Consider the following 21,796-nt stretch of genomic DNA (forward strand, 5'->3'; position numbering starts at 1 on the left):
CCATAAAAATGGGGCAAAAGTATCACAAAGTACGTGTCTTGCTCCTATGAAGGAAAGACCATGGACCTTTCGTATGTCTGTGCCCAGGGACTCATGGTCTAGCAATCTGCCCATTGTCCTGATGTTGAACTGTTGAGGCAAGTAAATGGCAGTTAATTCAGATTGCTGTTGCTGTCACAAACACATAATCTGAAGCAGCGGCGGTGGCTCTGATTGGTAGAGCAGTCGCCAACCAATCTGAAGGTTGGTGATTTTATTCCCTGGCCCTGCAGTCTCATGTCGAAGCGTCAAGACACCAAACCCCAAATTGCTCCCAATTGTTTTATCTGGGATAATGATTGTGAGTGTTTATCTGATGAGCAGGCGTCACCTTTGTGAATGGTGTATTGTTCCTGATAAAGTCTGAGTTTGTGTATTTATTTGAGAAATTCTGCCCTGCAGGCGTTCACTTTATATAAAGTAGAGCAGTTAAAGAGGGTGGCAGAGGATGTCCTGCATCATTGATGAGCTGTATGTTGAAATATGTGGGGTCTCTGAGTGACATTTAAACCGTTGAGGGCTCACAGTTGATTCACAGTGGGAGGTTTAAGTCTTAATCAACATGACCCTGATTTAGTTGTTTACTGGGAAAACCACAGCCGCTATTGGGATGTTCCAAACTATGAATCTAAGTGTGCAAAAACGTGCTTAACTAAGCTGTCGGGAAATGGTTTAATTGAGGTGGTAAGCAACCGACATCCAGATAAATCTCATCTTGTGACTAGTTCATACAGCCACATAAAATATGATCATGTATGTCTTGTGCAGGACAGAATACAAACTACAAACATGTGATGTCAGCATGACTGTGAATTATCATCTCAATGCAGAGAAGTTCTTAGAGCAGGTCTTAGAGCAGTGTTGCTCAAAACGTTTTCAGACCAAAGACCACTTGTGAAAAAATAATCATAAACCACCTAACTGCCAAAACATCCCCCTAAAACAACCCAAGTTTTTTTTTTTTAATTTCTTTTTTTTAAACATGGCTTATTCACTCTTGGGGCCTATTTAAACGATCAAAGCTCATGGTGTGAAGCACCTGGCACAGGTTTTTGTTGGTCAATGGCGCCATCCCTCAAGACAGCAATATGCCAAGAATGCACCTGAATACACCTTGCTGTAAACCCCCTTCCCAGGTCCAATCACAGACACAGGTAACCTTTAAATGTAAAACGTCATTTCAAGAGTTTGTATCTGAATTAAATCCTGATAAGATCTTAAAAAAACATTTTTTGGGATGCTGTGCCGATTTTAATACAGCCCTGTGTCATCTTTGTGTGGGCAGTGTTTGGCTTCCCCGCCAGTGCACGGAGGAGCGGAGGTCTGCAGTGATCCGGCGGATTACATATCGCCCAGGGGGACCTCAGCAGACCTCCTCTGCTCTGCTCTGAAGGGAGTTCCGTGGACTGGTGCCAAGGAGGGAAGCCAAACCACATTCATCTGCACCCAATGCCATGACCTTAGGAGACCCTCCCACCAGTAGATGTTCTCTCAGGGTAACGCAAACCCACTGAACCTGATAAGGTGGGGATTCCCCAATCATCAACCTCACATTACAGTAGTGAGGAGGTCAAAGGGCGGAACCATTCTGCTCATAGAGATGATGATGATGATGATGATGATATGAAGGCAATTATGAAAAAAACATTTAAAAAAAAAAGAGGTTTGGGTGGGTTTTCATTTGAGGCTGATGGGAACCGTTTGGTTTGTGGTTTTGTGATAAACTCAGCTGAGACTGATTCAGCAACGTGGCAAAGGAGAGATTACACACACACACACACACACACACACACACACACACACACACAGGAATGTGGGGAATGCTGGGAAACAAAACTTTGAAATGAACTGGTGTTGTGAGAGCAGCCGAGTGGAGGGAAACCTGTAGGCGAGATAACACATCTCTGTTTGTTAGAGCTCTGCGCCCTTTTTAGGGTTTTGTTTTGGAGGAACAATTAAATTCTTCTCTCGTGTACATTTTCCCATGGCTTTGAAATAAGAGCAAGTGACGCAGATTTATGCGTTTTTTTCTTTTCTTCCGACAACTGCTGTTCAGTTCTTTGACTACTAAAACCACTTTAAGAAACATTTTGCTTTTTTGGGGGGGGTAATTTTTTTGTTGACTTGCGTTCAACCTGCTAGTTTAAAACATTCCTTAGCCCTTTGAAGCAAAGTTAAACTAAAAAGTTAATCTTTGAACTCATGGTGCAACTCCTTCTGCAGCTGTCTACCTTATTTATTCAGTTTCCTTTTTTAATGTACTGTGAAAGAAGTTTGGGGGGAAAAGGCTGAAAAGCAAAGGAGCAGAGCAACGTTGACTCAGGAAAAAGGGTGTGGGCAGATGGATGTGGGAGTCAGGTAATGGGGCCGCTGGGAAAGTCTGAGAGCATCAGGTGGACGGATGGAGAATGACAACAAAGGTTAATAGAGATGCAGGATTCTGGGTGGAGTGGGAATGTGGCTGAATTTGTATTTTTCCCATGACTTCACTGTAAAAGTCAACAACCTTCTCCAACTCTTCATTTGATTGTCTCAACATGTCTTCAGGGTCAAAGGTCAAAGTACTTTGTCAATCCCTGGAGGTCATACACATGCCTGAAAAGTGTGTCTAGAGTTAAACACAAGGTAAAAGGCCCCTGATGCCAGTGACAGCCGTGCTGAGGAGCCTTAAGGCCACACATAAGTGAAATCCAATACTAAAGCTTCTTAAACCTTCATTCTCTTTAATTTTTAGCCGGGAGCGACTCCACTGGCTCCAAAAAGAAGTCTGTTTCTAAAGAAGTCTATGGGAAAATGAGCTTATGTTTCACTTGATTTATATCTCAGTAAACTATTTCATGATGAGGTTGTGATCTTCATCACTAGTTTAAAGTCTTCATACATATATAAATATATACGCATATAAAGTACTACACACATCCTGTTTAAAACAAACCTAGATGGCCAAATTTGGAGCAATGGGTGATGTCACAGATGCTACGTCGACTATTTTTACAGTCTTTGCTCTGAACCAGAAGGAAAACTTGTTTACGGCCTGTAATCCAGGGATGTTGGTGGCGTGTTGTCTTCTTTCAACTATTTCCATTTTTGACAATGTATCCAGAGGAGTGTATTGTACGTTTTATTGTGTATTTGTATTTGATTGTTTGCACATGACTATTTGCCCTATTAAGACCCTGAAACGTAGCCGTTTTTTAAGATCAGTACAGTTTTTGTGTAAAGTCACCTCTTTCAAATTTTTATTATTTGCTGTTTTGCTGTTCTGAATCAAATTGCATGAAATTAAGTTAATTAGGTTTGGGTGCAGGGCCACACCTAAACCACACCTCTAATCACCAGATAAACCTACATTTACCATGCTGTGCAGCCAGCCTCATGCATGTGCTTGACCCTCCTCCCTTCCCCTCCCCCTTCATCCTTCCATCTTCCCCCTCATCCCTTCCTGTTCATCCCAGTGCACACCTCTCATGTTTCATCTAGGTACCGCCTGGGGGTCTGTAAACTGTTTGGGCAAAAACTGCTTCCGAGACGTGACCCCCACTATGAATCTCCTCCACCTGGTCGTCATCCATCCTCCCAGACCAGCCATTAGACAACATCCTCAGCTATTCATCTATCTGCACATTCATGTTGTTCATCAAATCTTTAACACATGGTCCTTACTAGTGAAGCAGCGTCAACATGATTTTTAGAGGAAAACTCCCCAAAACGTTCTTACCGTTATGACTGTTTCTTGCAGTTTGAATAAACTCAATCAACATCCTGAACCTTTTTATATAGTCAATAAAAAAGGAAATGATAAAATATTTGTGCACTGTGAGACATCATTAAAACTGTAACAACTATATATATGTACATCAAACATCAAAACGTTTTTCTTCTTGTAGGGCACGTGTCAAACTCAAGGTCAATTTAGGTTCTCAGTACATTTTGGCCCCGCCTAGTTGTGCGCCAAACCAAAAAAGACAGGAAACTGTTTTTCAAACTGTAATTGTGCGTAACTCAAAGCAAAATTTTGGCAGATTTGCCAACTCTCAAAACTTTGCGCATTCAGGCTATGAAACGGATGGCTGTGAGTCAGCTGTGTGGCAGCGTCTCTTAATAAATAAAAATGTAATCATTGTTTCGCTTGATTTAATAAATTCTATGATGGCTAATGAACTTTTTTAGGGCTTTATGTCGACAAAACCGTGAGTGAAAAGACTATACTAGACATGCAATAAGGTTGCAAATGGGTTAATTTTTTGATTAAATAAAAGCGCAGTTAGTGAACTATGCACATCTGGCCCTTGATGTAATTCTCAGTGGTCCTCAGTGAAGTTGAGTTTGATGCCCCTGCATCAGGGTTTGCCCGGGGTCTTGAAACGTCTAACATTTAAAAATTAGGTCTTATGTTAGCTGAAGTGTTGTGTTCTAGGTCTTAAATTATTTGAAACGGGTCTTAATTTTCCTATGTCCATGCAACGCTACCTCTGCTGCTCTTTTTTTTTTTGTAGTTCTTTCTTTTGCTAGTCCAAATATGTTTTGCTGTTTTACGACTACAAATGAGACAAGCATGCAACTTATATTGCAGCCAATTAGCTTCCGTCTCTTTCAGATTGTACCACAGACATAAAACGGATTTTATTCTTTGGCTTTGGGGAAGAGCAAGTTTAGCAATACTTGGCTTGAAAAAATTGAATATAGGGCTTAGTTGAAAAGGTCTTGAATTTCAATCATAATAGTCTTATAGAGTCTTAACTTTGACTTAGTGAAACCTGCAGAAACGGTGGTTGTAGAGACACAACTCTTCAATTCTATGTTAACTGTGTCTTGCTCTTCCAGCTGCCTTTAGGGGTCAGCAGAGCTCTCCACGGAGCCTCCCCGTGTGCAGAGAGGGAGTGGGGGGCAGTCAGTGTGTTGCTGGTGGTGGTGGTGGAGGGGCTGATGGGTAGTGGTCCACGGTGATATCATTTTCCATCGGTTCCTCTACCTCCTTGTTGCTCCGACAGGCAGCAGCAGAACAGATGATGTGAGGTGGAGGAGGAGGTGGGGGAGGAGATTTTTCCACTACTAAATTTCACCTCCAGGCGACCACGTCTGGAAAGATAATATCTCCAGAAAGGAGGTCATCAGTCAGAGTGAACAACATTTAACCCAACGACAGAGTGCCAGTGAATCCTGTCTGAAGGGGGCTTAAAGCATGCAGGGAGACGTTAAAGTGAAACTCATAAGCAGAAATTGTTGATGGGTGACGAAACTGTCGGTGACGTCCAAACATCTTTAAAGAAAAAACAACTTTCCATTTCTCTTAAAGGATAAATGTTTCTCCTGGTTGTCAGGATGAAGATTTAAATGCGTCACCGGTCTGAGGCTCGGAGAGCAGAACTGCCAAGCAGACGTCCCAACATTCACATCATCGGCACTGAGCTGCTGTCGGAGAGCTTAACTAAACGCTACAGTCTTCCATCATGACAAACATGACACTGAGGCAGATGTTATGTAACTGACAGGTGCAGAGGTTGGACATGTTGAAGCTTTAGGATCCTTCAGTAACATTTCACTTCAAGTTACTTTTACTGTTTAATAAATGTGGTCTATACTTGTTAAAGACAAGGAACTGAATATGCTCTCTTAATCATATCTTCGAGGACATTTATAGATATCTATTGAAGGTTAACAAGACCATGCCCCGAAAAGACACTTCCATGGGTTGTTTGTGCAAGCAGTAGTCTGGATACAAATATCCAGCCAACAAGATACTCGCTATTTGAGTTTGAACTCTAACTGTTGGACCTTCTGGGACTGATTGGTGGGATTGCTGTGGACAAAGTACCCACAGAGATACACTGGTAAAAGCTATTGAGATTTAACCATGTATCCATCTCATTTAAATAGCTCACGTCACTGTATTGTGTCAACAATTAGCCCCCATGTTGTCCTCGGGTCAAGTTTGACCTGTTCCATACGGTATGTGGTTTCCTACTTTCATGGTCAACCCGGGTGAAAATCTGTGATAATCCATAAACGTACATACTGTATGTTCCTCTGATCTTAACTACTAGTGAAGATAAGTCATAATGTATGGTTGTTTGACTCAAAAATGTGACATAATTTCATGTAAATTAGGTTTATTGACCATAAATTTAAAAAAAAGTGTAACACTAGTGGTAATAAGTTATGACATTGGCTAAGGAGATGAATTGGGTGATAATTTGTATTTATGCATTATCAACAGGCAAACCAAATCAGAGGGCAACAAGTGCATTGTTGACAGGAAGATAATATGAGGGTTGATTTAATTAAATATTGTATGTGGCTTAACACCAAAACAAGTTCCTGAGACTATTTGGCAGAGCCACCATTGCTGCGTCCATAGCTTAACACTGCCCAAGATGATTCTGATTGGTTTAAAGAAATGCAAACAACCCTATCCCAGGATGCATCCTTGGTGTGGCAAGCCAAATTGTACTAGCATTGCGAAACAAGTGGAGAACAAAAACAGCTAGGAAAAGAGAGAATATTGGTCTGACGTTTATCAGGCGGACAGAGAGACAAAGACGGCTAACTCTTCTGTCTTCTACTACCATTCTTTGTAATTATTAGTATAGGCTGTATGGATTGTCAGAATGAAGTGGTGTGTCAACACTCTGCCTGTTCTTTATCTAAAACCCACATCTGTGCAACATGCACTTGTATTGTGTTGCATTACAACATCTTACAAGTTTATAATAAATCATGCTCCAAAATGAAAACAATTGTGCAACAAATGAAAGACATTCCTGCTGCCTATAATTAAGTGTTAATGATAAGTGAAGGCCTCAGTATGACTCACAAAGTGTCTCTTCATATTCTACATATGCGTTGAATCATTTTTAACGTCAATTGTTACCGCAAGTAATATCTGCCTGTCTATGTGTGTCCCTGCTGGTCCTGTCCCCAAATCATTTGAATGTCTGTGCTTCCTGCATAGACACAGTATGTGTGGCCTCTTCTGGGGGTTTCATCATCTTGTTGTTTTGAATTAATAGAACAAAGGCAGATTAATGTTGAGTGACAGATCAACCGCGGATGTAGACTCTTGTACGATATTTGTCTGCAGCTTTATTTTGTTGTTTGATACTACCAACGATCTTAACAACTTAAAGGGTAACTATGGTGTTTTGTAATGGTGGGTGGACAATCCAAATCTCGCTTAAATATTCAACGTTGGTATTGATCAATGCCACTGTAATGAGATAGATACTTTAATTTCAGATTCTCTCCAGTGTGCACTGCTGCATTTCATCAAAGAGACGACCTGGCGGTCTGTGTCTGTGTAAGTGGCGCTGCTTTCAAGTGCCGCTCCGGTCACAGTTACGGAGCAGGCCCACTTTGCTCCTCCACCCCCCCCTTGTGTGATTTGATGTTGTATTGTTAGGTGAATCAGCAGCTCACACACACACACACAAGCAGGACAGGTCCAGTATTTAGTAAGATCACTGCAGTCTGGAGCAGCAAAACAAACGGAAACATAATGTTAATGGGCAATTGTGCACCTTCAATTTCCATCCACAAAAAGTGCGTTCTTTGCAGCTGACATGCCCGGATTATGGATTTTGTAGTGGTTTTATGTTAAACAAAAGGATCTTGTTTTTGAACCAAAAGCTGTATCTCGCTAGGGATCGTTTCCAGAATGTACAATTACTGAACAGAGTTAGAAAAACCATGAGGAAATGAAATGGGGGAGATCAAGGGGGAATGACAAGCAGCGAAGGGCTACAGGTCTGAGCCAAACCCGGGCCTGCTGCGCCAAAGAGCAAACCCCTATGTACACCCGCTCTACCAACTGAGCTTGCTGAACACCCAAACCTGTGAGTTTTATTCCTAGTGACATGTCTCTGCTCAGGGTCACTGTTCTCTGTGTATCAGAGGTGACGTCATTATTTCACTGCAGCTCGCTGCTCCGAGCCCCGCAGCTGTGGAAAAGGAAGATAACAAGTTTCATTTGTGAACGCAGGTTTAAATGGCAGCAGCCAACACTGATGGAGAGTTGGGAAGTCCCAGTGAATACAGTGAAGCACTCTCAGGTCAGAGCAGATGGCAGATGTGAGGTGTATAGTTTCGGAAATTAAAACATAGCACCGAGCTGTAGCATCTGTTAAGCAGAGAGTGGAAGAGATTTAATTAATGAAACACTTTAATGGATCATCTTTATTTGACAGAATGTCAGCAGCCATTTCCCGAAAGTTATTGTGAAAGAGTTTATCTTTTGGGTGACAATGAACACATACACTAAGTTATTGTGACTCAGTCCTACACACACTGTCCTGCTGCCACAAATACTCACTAGGCAGCCAAGTGTGGATTATTACGCTGCTGATAGTCCCCAACAAATGCACTTCCTGTTTGATAAAAACTTAGTGAGCAGCTGTTTTAGCTGTTTAGCTATTTAGGGGACGTGAGAACCTGCAGACTGCTGATTGGTCGGAGAGAATCGTCAGCAATCACTGTGTCATCATTGCTAGCAACAGACTTTTCTTCTTTTTTTTAATTTTTGCCTCCAACACGCTGAGAATCACAAACCCCTCTGACGTTGTGTCTCTGTGTGTGTGTTTGTGTCACATTAGGTCGCAGCAGTGTCCTGCTATGATGACCAGCCACGGCTCGCCTCACACATGAGGTGGTACTAATCTGCAATGGACAAAGGAGGATGGGGCACCACGGTCGAGCCGAGGCGAGTCGAGCAGGTACCGCCAATGGAAAAACGCCATTTGTTGTGGTTTTGCAAAGCGAACGGAGTTTAAGAACGGAAAATACAGAGCAGAAGGCAAGGTTAAGTCTTCCAAACCATACTACGATATTGATTGTTTATTCCTCCACTCTATTACCACCCGACAGGAGCGGTTCACAAATTAGAGCAGGAAATACAACCTCCTATCTCAACCAGAGAACGTAGCGGTCACAGTTTTAAACACTTTGTACATGTTGTGAAACGTCACAGTTTGGTTAGGTTTAGGTACCAAAACTACTTAATTGTTGTGGTTTGGGTTCAAATCAGGCATAACTTCACTTTTGTTACGCATGTGGTGTAGCAAAATTTTTTTTTTTTAAGAAAAATAAAAACTTGCTGTTTACAGTTATATTTGAACGGGACATGAAAGTCCTGTTTTTCTGTTTGACCCATGCACCACCTTCCCTTACCCCAGTTATCCTTATGCCCCCACCCGAACCTGCCTCCTTGTAACGGCTACTTGTAGTAAATCTAGGTTGTAATTGCTGCTTGAACAAACAACTTATGTGGGTGTTTTTTGGGGGGGTGGGACAGTCTCTTTCAGAAAACTGATTAGATTTGAAAGACACCCTACGTAGCTGTTGCGTGTGACAGAACTTGCAGTCTGAGCCGGTACAGACAGCCGCACATGTTAAAATGATAACTCAGGTTTCAAAAGACAGACGGAGGACATTTTTGGGTCCCATTTAGTCGAGACAAAGCTTCAGTCCTTTTGTGTTCAACCTCTAATTTCCTTCCAGTGGAATTCAAGGGATACTTTCTCCCCTAAAGGGACTTGGGGGCAGCATGATATGGTTTCGGCCATGTTACGAAAGGCTTCGTGGTTGGAGTGTCTGGTGCAGAGAGACCTCCGGTGTGAATTCCCCACCAGGGGCTATGTTCTCTGAAACAGCTGAAGCTTTATATCTTCCACCTTTTCTTCACGAAATGTTCCTGCAGGCTGTTTTCTTCGCCCAGTCTGACTCCACTCCAAAACCTTATCATCTCTTCTGTTTCTCAGCCTTTACTGGAGCTGGCTACTGGGCTGTAATCAAAGCCGTAACTTTTGGGTTCAACATGGGGGGGGGGGGGTTGAGCTCTCCACCAGTGAGCAAAATTTAAATTTTGAAGGCCAAACACTTCATTCTCTGCATTCTGGTGAATTCCGATGCAACAATTTGTGCCTTTACTACGTCAATTTATGGTGCAAATGTCTTTATGCTTTACTATGTTTATAACAGCGGTGAGTTGCACTGACCAGTTTTGTATTATGAGGGGGGTTGTCCCCCCCCCCCCCCAACCTCCCTGGGAATTACACCTATGGCTGCAATAAACACTTAATTTGCACTATATGACAACAAGGAATACACTAAAGGAAAGCCAACCAACCCTAGCAAAGGGGACTCTCTCCAGTAAAACATAATTTTAACAATATTAGCTCCACAAATAGACTCTCTGCTGCTACTGGACTAGGGTACCCCCAACTCCACTCGAAACCTAACAGCTGCAGAAACATCTGTGGGTTGTAGCTGTTATTCGGATGATTATTCTACAGTAGAATACTTCAGGGAGAGCCTTTACTGAGCCCTGCTTCACAGCCCTGCACCATCCTTGATCAGGGCTCATATTAACCATGATGGATCGGCTGACAGAAGTACAAATTAGGGTCGCGGCTCAAGTCATTGTCATTGAATCCTTTTAAAAATCCCTAATCGAATGTGATAAATCAAATCAGGTGTGCTACAGCTGCAGAAGTCGCAGAAGCTAAAGTAAAAACAACACAGTGGAAATATTATCATGTGTAAGTTAAACTAGGCAAGGCAGCCTTATTTGTATAGCACAGCAAAAACGCAATTCAAAGTGCTTCATGTAAAACATAAAAAACTGTTAAAAACGTTTAAAAACATCCATTAAGGAGAAACAGTAGTGTTGGCAACTTTACTTATCTCTCTATAAAAAAAACGTATATTGTAAGGTCTTTGATAAGCGGCAACTGGTAAAGGCACAAATGTTATGATTAGGACATGAAAAAACTGAAGCAGACATAGTACAACATAGTACAATTATGTCACTATTACATCAACATCCATGAATGTAATTGTGACCAAAATGTGCATATTTTTTGCCAATTTTCAAAGAACCGCACTCAATGAACTTTACAAAGTGCCATTACTATTTTATTTTTTTTTAACTTTTTTCTAAGTGGAGCAGACATGGTAACAAAATGCATGCAAGCAAAACATGATGTCACTATTGGTTTGGTGTTCAGTTCATTCATTAGTGGAGTCACATCAACATCAAAAGATCAGCCACCCAGTTCACATCTGAGAGCTCTGGGACGTCTTTGCCTTTCACATCACAAAACTCTGGAATCTCTGCTCTCAGGTCCAATACTCTTTAGAGCACCTTGCCCAGGCTGAGCCACATCTCTAGTCTCGCTTTGCCAGACCCTCCTCCAAAGCACGCTGAAGGAGATTCGGGCTACTGCACTTAGAATACGGGGATGGGAGGAAAACGTCTCTGGTTTAATGGCATTTCTTTAAACCAATCACAATCGTCTTGGGCGGTGCTACACTCCGCACAGAGCCACTATGAAACATGCGAGAGAAAAGTCAGATTGGCCAGACAGTCTAGCTAGCTGTCTGGATTTACCCTGAAGAGATCTGAGGAGCAGGTAACCATAGTCCTCAGAAATCCACCGGAGGTTAGAACGCCAACACAAAGAAAGAGGAAGGTAACAGAAAGTGCATGCATCTGGCGGAATTACCTGCGGCACCGGAGCAATCCCGGAAGTGTAACGTCGAGGATATCGATTAAAACATCTCCAGGAACATCATGGCTGATGTAATCACCACAGCATCGTATAAGCAACACAACAAATAACGATGTTCTGAAGAAAATATTTTACAGGTTTGTCTCGCCCAAGTTAAGATGCAATTATCTTTCATATACTGGTTTGGGAAGAAGTGATTTTATGTGCAATTTTGTTTATTTTAGACTTAAACGACTCTTGTGAAAGTTTATGACGGCAATATTTATTTTGATGATGCTGCGTTGAGTGTGCATCGGTTTTTCTGTGAGAAACAAAAGTGACAATCAAGTTAAGAGTCTTTTCAACAGGGAAAAATACTTTAGATGTTATATTTTGATCCACTGCATCATTTATTTGTGTTTCTGTGCTTGGTTTGTTGCTTGTGTGAAACACATTGTGACAAAACTAGCTGGATTAAATGTTTCTTTATGAAAAGGATCTGTCAGTTATTATAAAAACTCATGCTTAGTTTGGGGAAAGATTACATCAAAACAACAGTTTGTAATTCAATTTTGTCTTGACAGAAGTCCTGAAGCAAAGCTCAGCAAATAGAAAACATTGAAAGGATGAGTTTCTTGTTAAGAACAATAGACAAAAGTGTGTTTTGACTGTCTATTGTTCGGACTGAACTTTCTGAAGAAGGGAAACGGTCTGTTGGCGCTGTATATCTGTTATTCTAAAGTGCTCCTGCTCTCCTAAACAACTAAAATATTGGGTCCTCCTAAAGGTTCCCTGTGGAGGTTTGGACCATTAACATTACAACGGTGCAATCTTTTTTACAAGTGGATCCCTGTTGGGTTTGTGTTGTGCATCCATTACAGTCCTGCTGATGGCTTCAAGCTGTTTAAAAAGCTAAAGTCAAGCTAAAGTTTCTTCCTCAGTGCCAAACTACGTAAAAGTCTTTTTGCCGTCGGAAATTCCTCCGGATGTCCGTCCCCTTCCTCTGTCTTTGTGTAGGGGTTTCAACCTCCGGTGGATTTCTGAGGACTCTGGTTACCTGCTCCTCAGATCTCTGCAGGGTAAATCCAGACAGCTAGCTAGACTATCTGTCCAATCTGAGGTTTCTGTTAAGACTTAACAAAAGCCCTCAATCAGTCAAACACATACCAAGTGTTGCATGACTTGCACTGTACAGTTAAAACAACATGCTCTATTTTATAATTATTGCAATCCTAAGTGACGTGAAGGTTTAGAGTGTGGTTCAATCCCTGGCCCTGCAGTCCCATGTTAAAGTGACAAGACACTGAGCCCTGAGTGTAGGAGAGTGTGAGATCTGATGAGCAGGTGGCACCTTGTACGGCAGCCTCGGCCACAGTGTATAAATGTGTGTAACGGTTATGGGTTTCTGTACTAAAAAAATCTCTTTGAGTTGTTGTTAAAACTAGAAAAAAAACTATATACAGTAAACACAGTCCATTTAGTCCACCAAAACAATTCCTTCCCGAGGCTATTTTGCAGAGGCACAGTGGCTCCGTCTGGCGCTCAGCCCTGCCCACGACGATTATGATTGGTTCAAAGAAATACCAATTACCTAAAGCATGTTATTCTCCCATCCCAGAATGCTGCGTGGACTAGTCGGACCCTAATTCAAATTCAATGACAGTAGTGAGCTGATCATTTATTTTCACTTGAAACGGTGAAGAGCTTTGTATGGAACCATCCACGTTATTTTGCTGGACAATGTGTTTAAAGAAACCCAAATTTCTGATATAGAAACTATTTGAAAATGGGTCAAATTTGACCCAAGAACAACAGGAGCTTTGAGCGTTTGAGTGAGAATATATACATTTATACTACGTAAAATTAAAAAAATAAAAATAAAAATAAATAAATTCCAGTCGGTTATACACTATACTTTAGGGTGAAAACAGATTTTTCAACAGCCTTGAAATTCCCCAAATCCAGACAAGAATACAGAAACAATTACTTGTATAAATATGATATATTTATTTATTATAGAAATACACATGAAACCTCTCTGATGTTCTCAGATCCAGACTGTCATTAACAGTAACCCATTCCTCTGCTGAAGAAAGTCCGGCAAATGAGCACCTGAAAGCAGATGAGGGTGGAAGAGTTCACTCAGATAATAAATTATCCAATTTGGGAATTCCTTTCTTTCAGACAGAAGCACGGAAGAGTAAGTCCAACGTCACCGTATGTTATCACGCCGGGAGAAAACAAAAGAGATTAATTGAGGCTTTTACGTTGGCCCTAGAGGAAGCCAGATAAAGTCCAAATCCAAACTTAATGGAAGGTAATTATCCTGACAACTACCTCATTTCTCTTTTATTATACTCCCCATATTTGTGGATCTTTGCCCAGATGAAACTGAATATTGCTGCATTGATCGTTAGGGACACTTTTGTGTTATTTCCGGTTTAATTCAGTCAAATTATCTTAAAGGTTAGGATTGAAAGTCAAGTTCCTCACATACTTTGTGATGGTATCCCTCCTTTTGGACATGAAGCAGAACTTAAATAGAACACAAGTTTCCCTTCAGCAATCAAACCATTCTCATTACAATTATTTTGTTAAATTTCCACTGGATAGCATTTGGTTTAGAACTCTGTTAGAACAGTAGATGGCTCAATTTACCCAAAACTGAGTTGGGTGAGTGTGTCTCAAAGTACAGCTGGGGAGATCTATCCTGCAAGATGTTGTCCTCAAAACCCTATCTAGTCTGAAATATAGAAAAAAAAGATCTCTTGTGAACACATTTATCATCAGGGTTGTCAGAAGTTTGGACGCGTCAGGTTTGATTTGTTGCAGTTAATAAAGCTGTCAGCTGTCAGCTGTCAAGAACCGAGACAAAGGACTGTTTTTACAGGAGGTGAAGAAACCAACGACAAACACATACGTGACGTGACAAAAAAACACTGAAACACCAGGAAACAGAGGAGCTCCTCACATCTGATGAGAATTTTAACTCAGCAACAGTGTTCAACCGCTGGCTGTGTGATTACTGTGATGAACATCATGGAAAACAAAAGAACTGAAATAAAGTTTTGTTTAAAGAATGCAATGTTAAAAAGTTGGAAAAAACAAGACATTTGAAAAAGTTTCAACACAGTCAGTCCATCCATCCATCCATCCATCTTTGCCCGCTTAGCCTGTATCGGATTAGGGGGGCATCAGCTGCAGCAGGGGACCCCAAACTTCCCTTTCCCGAGCCACATCAACCAGCTCCGACTCGGGGATCCCGAGGCATTCCCAGGCCAGGTTTAAGACATAATCTCTCCATCTAGTCCTGGGTCTTCCCCGAGGCCTCCTCCCAGCTAGACGTGCCTGGAACACCTTCCTAGGGTGGCCCCAGGGTGCATTTTTATCAGATGCCCAAACCACCTCAACTGCAAAAGAGCATCAGCTCCACTCTAAGCTCCTTGCGGATGACTGAGCTTCTCCCCCGATCTCTAAGGGAGACGCCAGCCCCCCTCCTTAGGAAACCCATTTTGGCCACTTGTACCCTAGAATGATTCCACAGTCCATCGGTAGTCCATCGGTGGATGCCTTTTACACATTACACATTACATTACACATGCACTGCACTGTAAATACCGTAGATTTACAGTAATAAACTGGCTGCAGCTTTGCCAGTAAACTACTGTTTATTCACAGTATCCATACTGTTTTTAAAGTTTAAGATATATTTACTGTAAATAGACATTTTTACTTTATTATTTGAATTCACAATGATATACTAACTGCAGTGTAATTCCCGCCTTTTTCTTTATTTTCCCAAGATGCATTGGTATTAACAGTAAATACCTGAAATCTGTAACAATTGCAGGTACTGGCGTAATATTAATTTCTCCCAGACTGCATTGCCCTTTACTGCATGATCCTGTATAACATTAAAACACTAAGATGCTGGGATGTTTTAGCTGTGAATTTACATCAAAGCTTTACTGTGAACATTCAAGCATACATATTCTTCAATATGCATCACTGTCAGCAAATCTTAACTATTAGCCTTGAAATGTTTACTCAGATGCAGATTTGTGCAATGTCTCTGATTCTGTTACTCATTACGGTCTAAACAATATGCCATCAACTAAGGTGTAATAAACCGACTGGACTACCCGCTGAAAAGCACACAAACACAGTTAGAGAGCTGGTGAACATAGTGGAGCATTTAGTAGATAATGAGACAGATATTTCCCTCAGTGGTTGGTGGAGACTAAAAACACCCTCTAATCACTTCCCACATGCTTGAATAATCTACCAAACCAATAGATTTATTATAGTATCTAATATTTTAGTGGCCACAGAAAATTTCAATAATTTCTTTAACCATGTGTCTGTGACTAATGTGAACACCAATCTTTGACATTGGTCCGGTATTAATTAATCAATTAATTAGTATTTTTTTATGCCACTGTCAGGCTCAGATTACTATTCTAAGTGTCTGAAAACATTATGGAAAAGATTTCTAAGAAGGTCGACCTTTAACATCTGCAAAATTGCCTTTGCTTAAGACACCAGACTCCATGTAAATAAACAGTAATTTTAGGATCATAAAATACACTTTATTCAAAGTCAACATAAACTATGTTAAACTATCAAAAGCTGTTTTGGGTCGTCTTTCCACTTTTCCAACAATCACAACTCTAGATTTGGTTGAAATAAACACATAGTTGACCAATTTACAAATGAAAATATGTTGGCTCTGTACACACTAAAAGTATTGTTATTTTAAGTGGAGTCTGGTGGGTTTAGTGCTGGCGACGTCAGAGCTGTTTCTGGTTAAACCAAAAAGTCTTGAAGAGGTTTTTAAAAGATCTATCTCTGAAGGGATGTTGTCAGAAAACAATCTGAGCCTGTCAGGGGCCAAAGAAGCGATGGACATGTGCCCCATAGGGTTACATTGCAGCCAACATTTTCCTTCTATTCTGGTGTGTACATGTAAATGTATTTTGTGTCTGGACCTCCGTTGCACTTTTAAGACATTGTGCAGAGCAGATGCAATACGTACCAGGATGCAAAGTTGCACAGTGTTAAAGAACAGATGGATGCAGCTCTCGACTGAGTCCACTTCATCTCCTGCCAATTTGGCCATGAACCTCACAGTGTGACCTGTCAAGGTTGGTTTCTGCCCACATCGGGCGGTGTGTTGGCAATTTTTCATTTAGACACTGCACACACACATGCACACAGATCGGGTATACTGATGGCAGGAGGCCACATTATTTCATCTGAAATGCTGTAGAAACCCCAATAGTTTAGCAATAGCATTGAATGCTAAGATAACCTTAAACTTCAAGAACACTAGGCTTGGAGCATGCATATTTTAAGTCCTGACTGAATATAGAGTCTGAACATGTACAAGAAATCCCTTTTAAATCATGAGGGTTACAGATTTGGAACATTCCTGTGTTCATGACTTGCAACTCGTCAAATCACGAGGGTTGTATGATTGTAGAGCTGGATAATAAAAATACTGTGCATCAACAATACATCATTTTGAAGTGGGGTTTTACAAAATATGAGCATTAAATTTTGGTTAGGTATTTGTTTGGTTTTCAAACTCTTTGTATTACAGTATTAAAGCTATAGTGCATAGTTTCTGTCGCCCCAACGAGGAATTCTAAGTAATGACAACAACACTGTCAGCGCAACCACGTGATACAAGCCTTCTGTGATCCCACAACGCGCGTAGCCAAGGAGGACACTAAGGACTAAAAAAAGCCAAAATATGATTTAAAATATGAAGTTAATTCTCTTCACTTGAGCTTCTGCGCAGAGAAGTAGCCGGACGCCACAGTCCTTTGAACTCAGTCGTACCGAGAAATACAGAGAGAGTTGTGTGGAGCTGATAGTCTTAATCAGCCTTGTAGCAACTCATTTGGCAGTAGCTTAAATGCAACGGAATACGAAATAGTTGCGCAATAAAGCTTTTAGCAACAAGTAAGAACAATTTGAGTTCCCTTGGCTGTTTTACCAGTCGTCTCTGGTTATAACACTGACTCTTAATATGAGATGAATATGTTGAGCGTTTTGGATATCTGTGGCTTCTACATCCTCCGGACAATCTTGTTCAAAGAACCGAAAAGTTGTTTCTCCGTTTTTCATCAAGACATGTTTGTGATTTTAGGCTAAAGAGCATTACAGCTCCATCAGGCATCTGGTGTGCATGGCTGGAACCAGAGTCTGCCTCAGTGTTTACTTCACTGTGATTTCTTATTTACCACCTTCATTTCCAGCTGTTTCCATTCTAATGTGGGAGCAGACCTTTGATCTGATATCTCTGAGTGAAAAAAGATGAATTAAGTCCACTGTGGCGGCTAATATAATTTGGCACACAACTTACAGGGATAACACATGCACACACTCAGACACACACACACACAGTCGGTTTAAAAAGCAGAACATTTTGCATGCAACAATTTATATGCAATGAAAGCAGGATTTCAGTGTAAAGGGATAGGTGCGCAATGACAGAAAGTGACAGTTGCAACTGGAACCATCACAGAGGCAAAAGTCCAAATGCTCCCAAATTCTTGGCCCAGAAAATGTGCTACTGGTCTGCAAGGAAAGCACAATTTGTCCAACAACAAGAAAAAGGAAATAGAAAAAGGGATGTGTCTGTCTGCACAACACAAACAGAATCCATCATCTACTCCACCAGTGTTCCTGCTGCAACAGCACTAAATACTACAACTACTACTACTACTACTAATAATAATAATAATAATAGTAATATAATATAGTATATAATATATATATAATATATAATATAGATATATATGCAATAATGCATATATATCTACATACTGTACATACATTTTATAATTTGTATCAAAATTGCTTTTTTTTAGTCATTGAGGGATGAAGGATTTTATTAAAAATGGAACTCACTCATTAACTTAATTTGACTTCTGTTAACAACTCTACCTGAGATATATCCAGTGATTCTGTGCAGTCAACAGGAGATCCAGAGGCTGCAGGTGTGCAGGAAATTACAGTAAACGGACATTTCCTGAGCCATGATGTAACTATTAATACAATTAACACGTTTGCTGTGACATGCTTCATTTAGTTCAACATGAGGAGGAAATTACCACACCTGAAGAAATACGCCTCGACACACACTCGCATCCTCTACAGGTCCATGATCTCTGCCCAACCTGCCAACAGTGTATCGAGCTGCATTATTGGCTATCGTTCCCTCCCTGTCACACTGATTGGTCAACTGTTTTCCAAGTCAGGAGTGCAGACATTTTAAAGATAGTGGCAATTGTTACCATCTTGAAGCTTTTTTTTCTTCTTTCCTCCAGCCTCAAAGAAAAACCAGGCAACCACATGTTGTTGTTGTCTCATTTCACAGCCCAGTCTCATGTCAGTTCATGAAATGGTCACGTTATTTAGTCTGTTGATCTGTGTACAGATTACATTAATGTTGTGTCATTTTCCTGTTTTAATTATGAACTTGAAGTAATGTATTTTAATGGGAGTAGTATTGAAAAGCCCAAAAGTTGTTAACTGTATTAGCGGTAACACCTCTGCTGTCCAATACAAAGCTCTGTTGGGGGTTAAGGGGCCATGCTCAAGAGCACCATCTCCCGCTTTACCAACTAAAAGTAATGTTTATGTAGACAGAGTCTGGTTGGTTTTGGAGATGGCGATATCGGGCTGTATCATGTTAAACAAAAAAAATCACACTTTTTGACAAAAAGGTCTATCTCTTTAGGGATCCTTCATTTAGTCTGTCAGACACTTAGAAAAATAATTGGAACCTGTTAGCGATAGATTATTTTCTAATGTTGAACAGCCCTAGTTCCCATCAGTCACTTAGACACAAAGACATAGGAAGGTCCAGGTTGAAAACAAAAATGCAAAAAAGTTCCCCTAAACCCATTAAAGCTACAGACAAAAACTGACCCTTTAAGACTCATAAATAATAGTAAATAAAGTACTGAAACTCTGCTTTCATCACTCTAGAAACAAGGTTTTCTAAGCGCTCAACTTAGAGAGCAACTAAATCCAAAATTTTCAATCTGTATGTTGTTCTAAGCACGGATAAATATTTGATGGCTGCTCTGCTGTCAGGACTTTTGACGAGTTAATCTCTGATGATGAGAACCTGGACACGTGATTGACGATCTATCAGATAAAATGTTTGAGGAGCTTACATATATAATCCGTGTTGATTCAGGTCTGTCTGTTTGACTGACAGCTCACTTAAGAATTGACACAGAGAGCTCCAGGTCAGGTTGCCAGTTTGCAATGTTTTCTTCTCTTATCGCTTTACAGCAAAACTCATATGAAACCTGGATTGAGCCGTTGAGTATTTCCTCTGAGACGCTGATGTTTGTGTTTGCAAACGTTGTTTAATGTTGAAAAGCTCAGCGAGCAGATGCTGGATTGGTGACGTGCAGAGAGTTGAGAAGTTCAAAAAAATAAAATTAAAAAAAGATCAAAATTACAGCATAATAATGGCAAGGTAAAACATCAATATTATGACATATTTTCAATCCATTAAATTACAGTTAAAAGCCTGTGATATTAATGAAGTTATGCATGTAAAAATATGACTCATTAGGCTTGCTGGAGTTGAGTCAGGTCTGCAAAGAATCGATTACCGGCGATCGCCGCCCACTGCATGCTGGTTAGATTTGTGTCCGACTTGATCTGATGTCATGCACACGTGGGCAACGATGACCGTACAAGATCAAGGCAGCCGCCGGTTTGAGACGTAGGTAGACCAGGTTCTCTTCACCGACTGCAAGACACACGCTGACCCGGGGTATGCTAACAGCTGATTGGTTCAGAATCGATTCAACCTTATTTTTACTGTTTTTGAATCAGAGAGATTTGAATTGCCACTTGTTTGATTCAAAGGCTTATTCTGTACAAACCACATGTTATGTGGTTGATGGTGATGTTTAGAAGTCAGATAGACTAAATCTGTTCAGATCATGGATCATGGATGAATTCAGTTCACAGATCCAGTTTCTATGTTTTAATCTTCCCCCTCCCCCACAGCTTCATTTTTTTATCATTGTTTCTATCGGAACTTGGTGTCACTGCCCGATGTAAGTTGAGTGCAGATTTGAGTTGCCCATTCTCAGATTTAATTGGTTTGAGGTATAACGTGTCATTCCCGATGAGAGTCGAGTCAGACCGGCTAAAATTTGTGAAATATAAGTATGGCCCCAAAAGTTTTTTTTTTAAGCTGTGCTTAGCGATTTCCCAAAGATTTCCCTTTAAAGTCTATGAGGAATTTTGCGCCGTTTTGACGGATTTTATGTGAAACGCACGGCAAATCTCTTAGAAAAGTCATAGCACACCATTCCCGATCCTTACACACATTTTGATGTATTCATGTGCATGTGCTGGCAACTCCCGTGACTAGTAGCGGGACAAAAACATGGCAGAAGATGAAGAATATGTAGGCAGGATAATAGTAATTCTGCTGATTGCTGCTATTGCATGATCAGAAAAAGTGTGACAGTGTTGACTGGTTTTGGAAACATGGCGTCGCTGTTCGAACATGTCAGATTCACGAAGAAGCCAAAACTGAATCAGACAGACTGAGGGTTACAGAGAAATGTTCTTTGGCCATAAAGAATGTCACAGATGAGGATGCTGGTCATAACATCTGCAGAAAGTCCAGATCAGGACAACTACATGTTGAGGAGACTCAGGTTTTTCTGAATGTTGTTAACAGTGAGTATTTACATGGTGATGTACTGTAACTGTTTCGTTGGAACAGTATACTGAAGCATTGCAATAATTAGGAATTAGTACTTTAAAAAAAAGTACCTCAAAATATCTCCATCTTCACCAGTGACTGAGCAAAAGAACAATGATACCGTCACCTTGATCTGCTCTGTGTCACAATATTTTGGGTGTGGACACACAATGAGTTATTATGAGTTATTGAAGTGTGAAATGACAGATTACAACAGAAGTGTTTGGCCCTCCTCAGTCCTCGTGTGAGAATATGACCTTTTTCAAAGCAGAACTGCATTTACAGTCAGAAAAGACATGCAGGCAGAAGAGGCTTTGTTCATTCAACACGCTAACAAGTAGCTCATCATCTAGACAACACCTCTGACTATATTTAACACTTCTAACTTCCTGTTTCAGGCAGGTGGAGGATCATCGTCGAGTCTCTGGGTTTAGCAACACTCATAACAAGTGTTAGGGTGGTCAACAGTTAAAGGTGAGAACATAAAAAAAACAGCTGCACATGCAGGGATGCAAATTTG

At 40.8% G+C, this 21,796-nt stretch overlaps 1 long non-coding RNA gene across 1 annotated transcript; it reads right to left on the bottom strand.

Annotated features, from left to right (window-relative positions):
• Positions 1–1,008: 1,008 nt before the first annotated feature.
• On the bottom strand, positions 1,009–16,374 carry LOC117961069. The gene is made up of 3 exons (XR_004660310.1): positions 16,036–16,374; positions 2,971–2,974; positions 1,009–1,025 (listed from the first exon to the last, which is right to left on the bottom strand). It is a non-coding gene; the product is annotated as an uncharacterized LOC117961069 (long non-coding RNA).
• Positions 16,375–21,796: the final 5,422 nt, after the last annotated feature.

Source organism: Etheostoma cragini, chromosome 18, assembly GCF_013103735.1.
Source record: "Etheostoma cragini isolate CJK2018 chromosome 18, CSU_Ecrag_1.0, whole genome shotgun sequence".
NCBI classification, from domain to species: Eukaryota; Metazoa; Chordata; class Actinopteri; order Perciformes; family Percidae; genus Etheostoma; species Etheostoma cragini.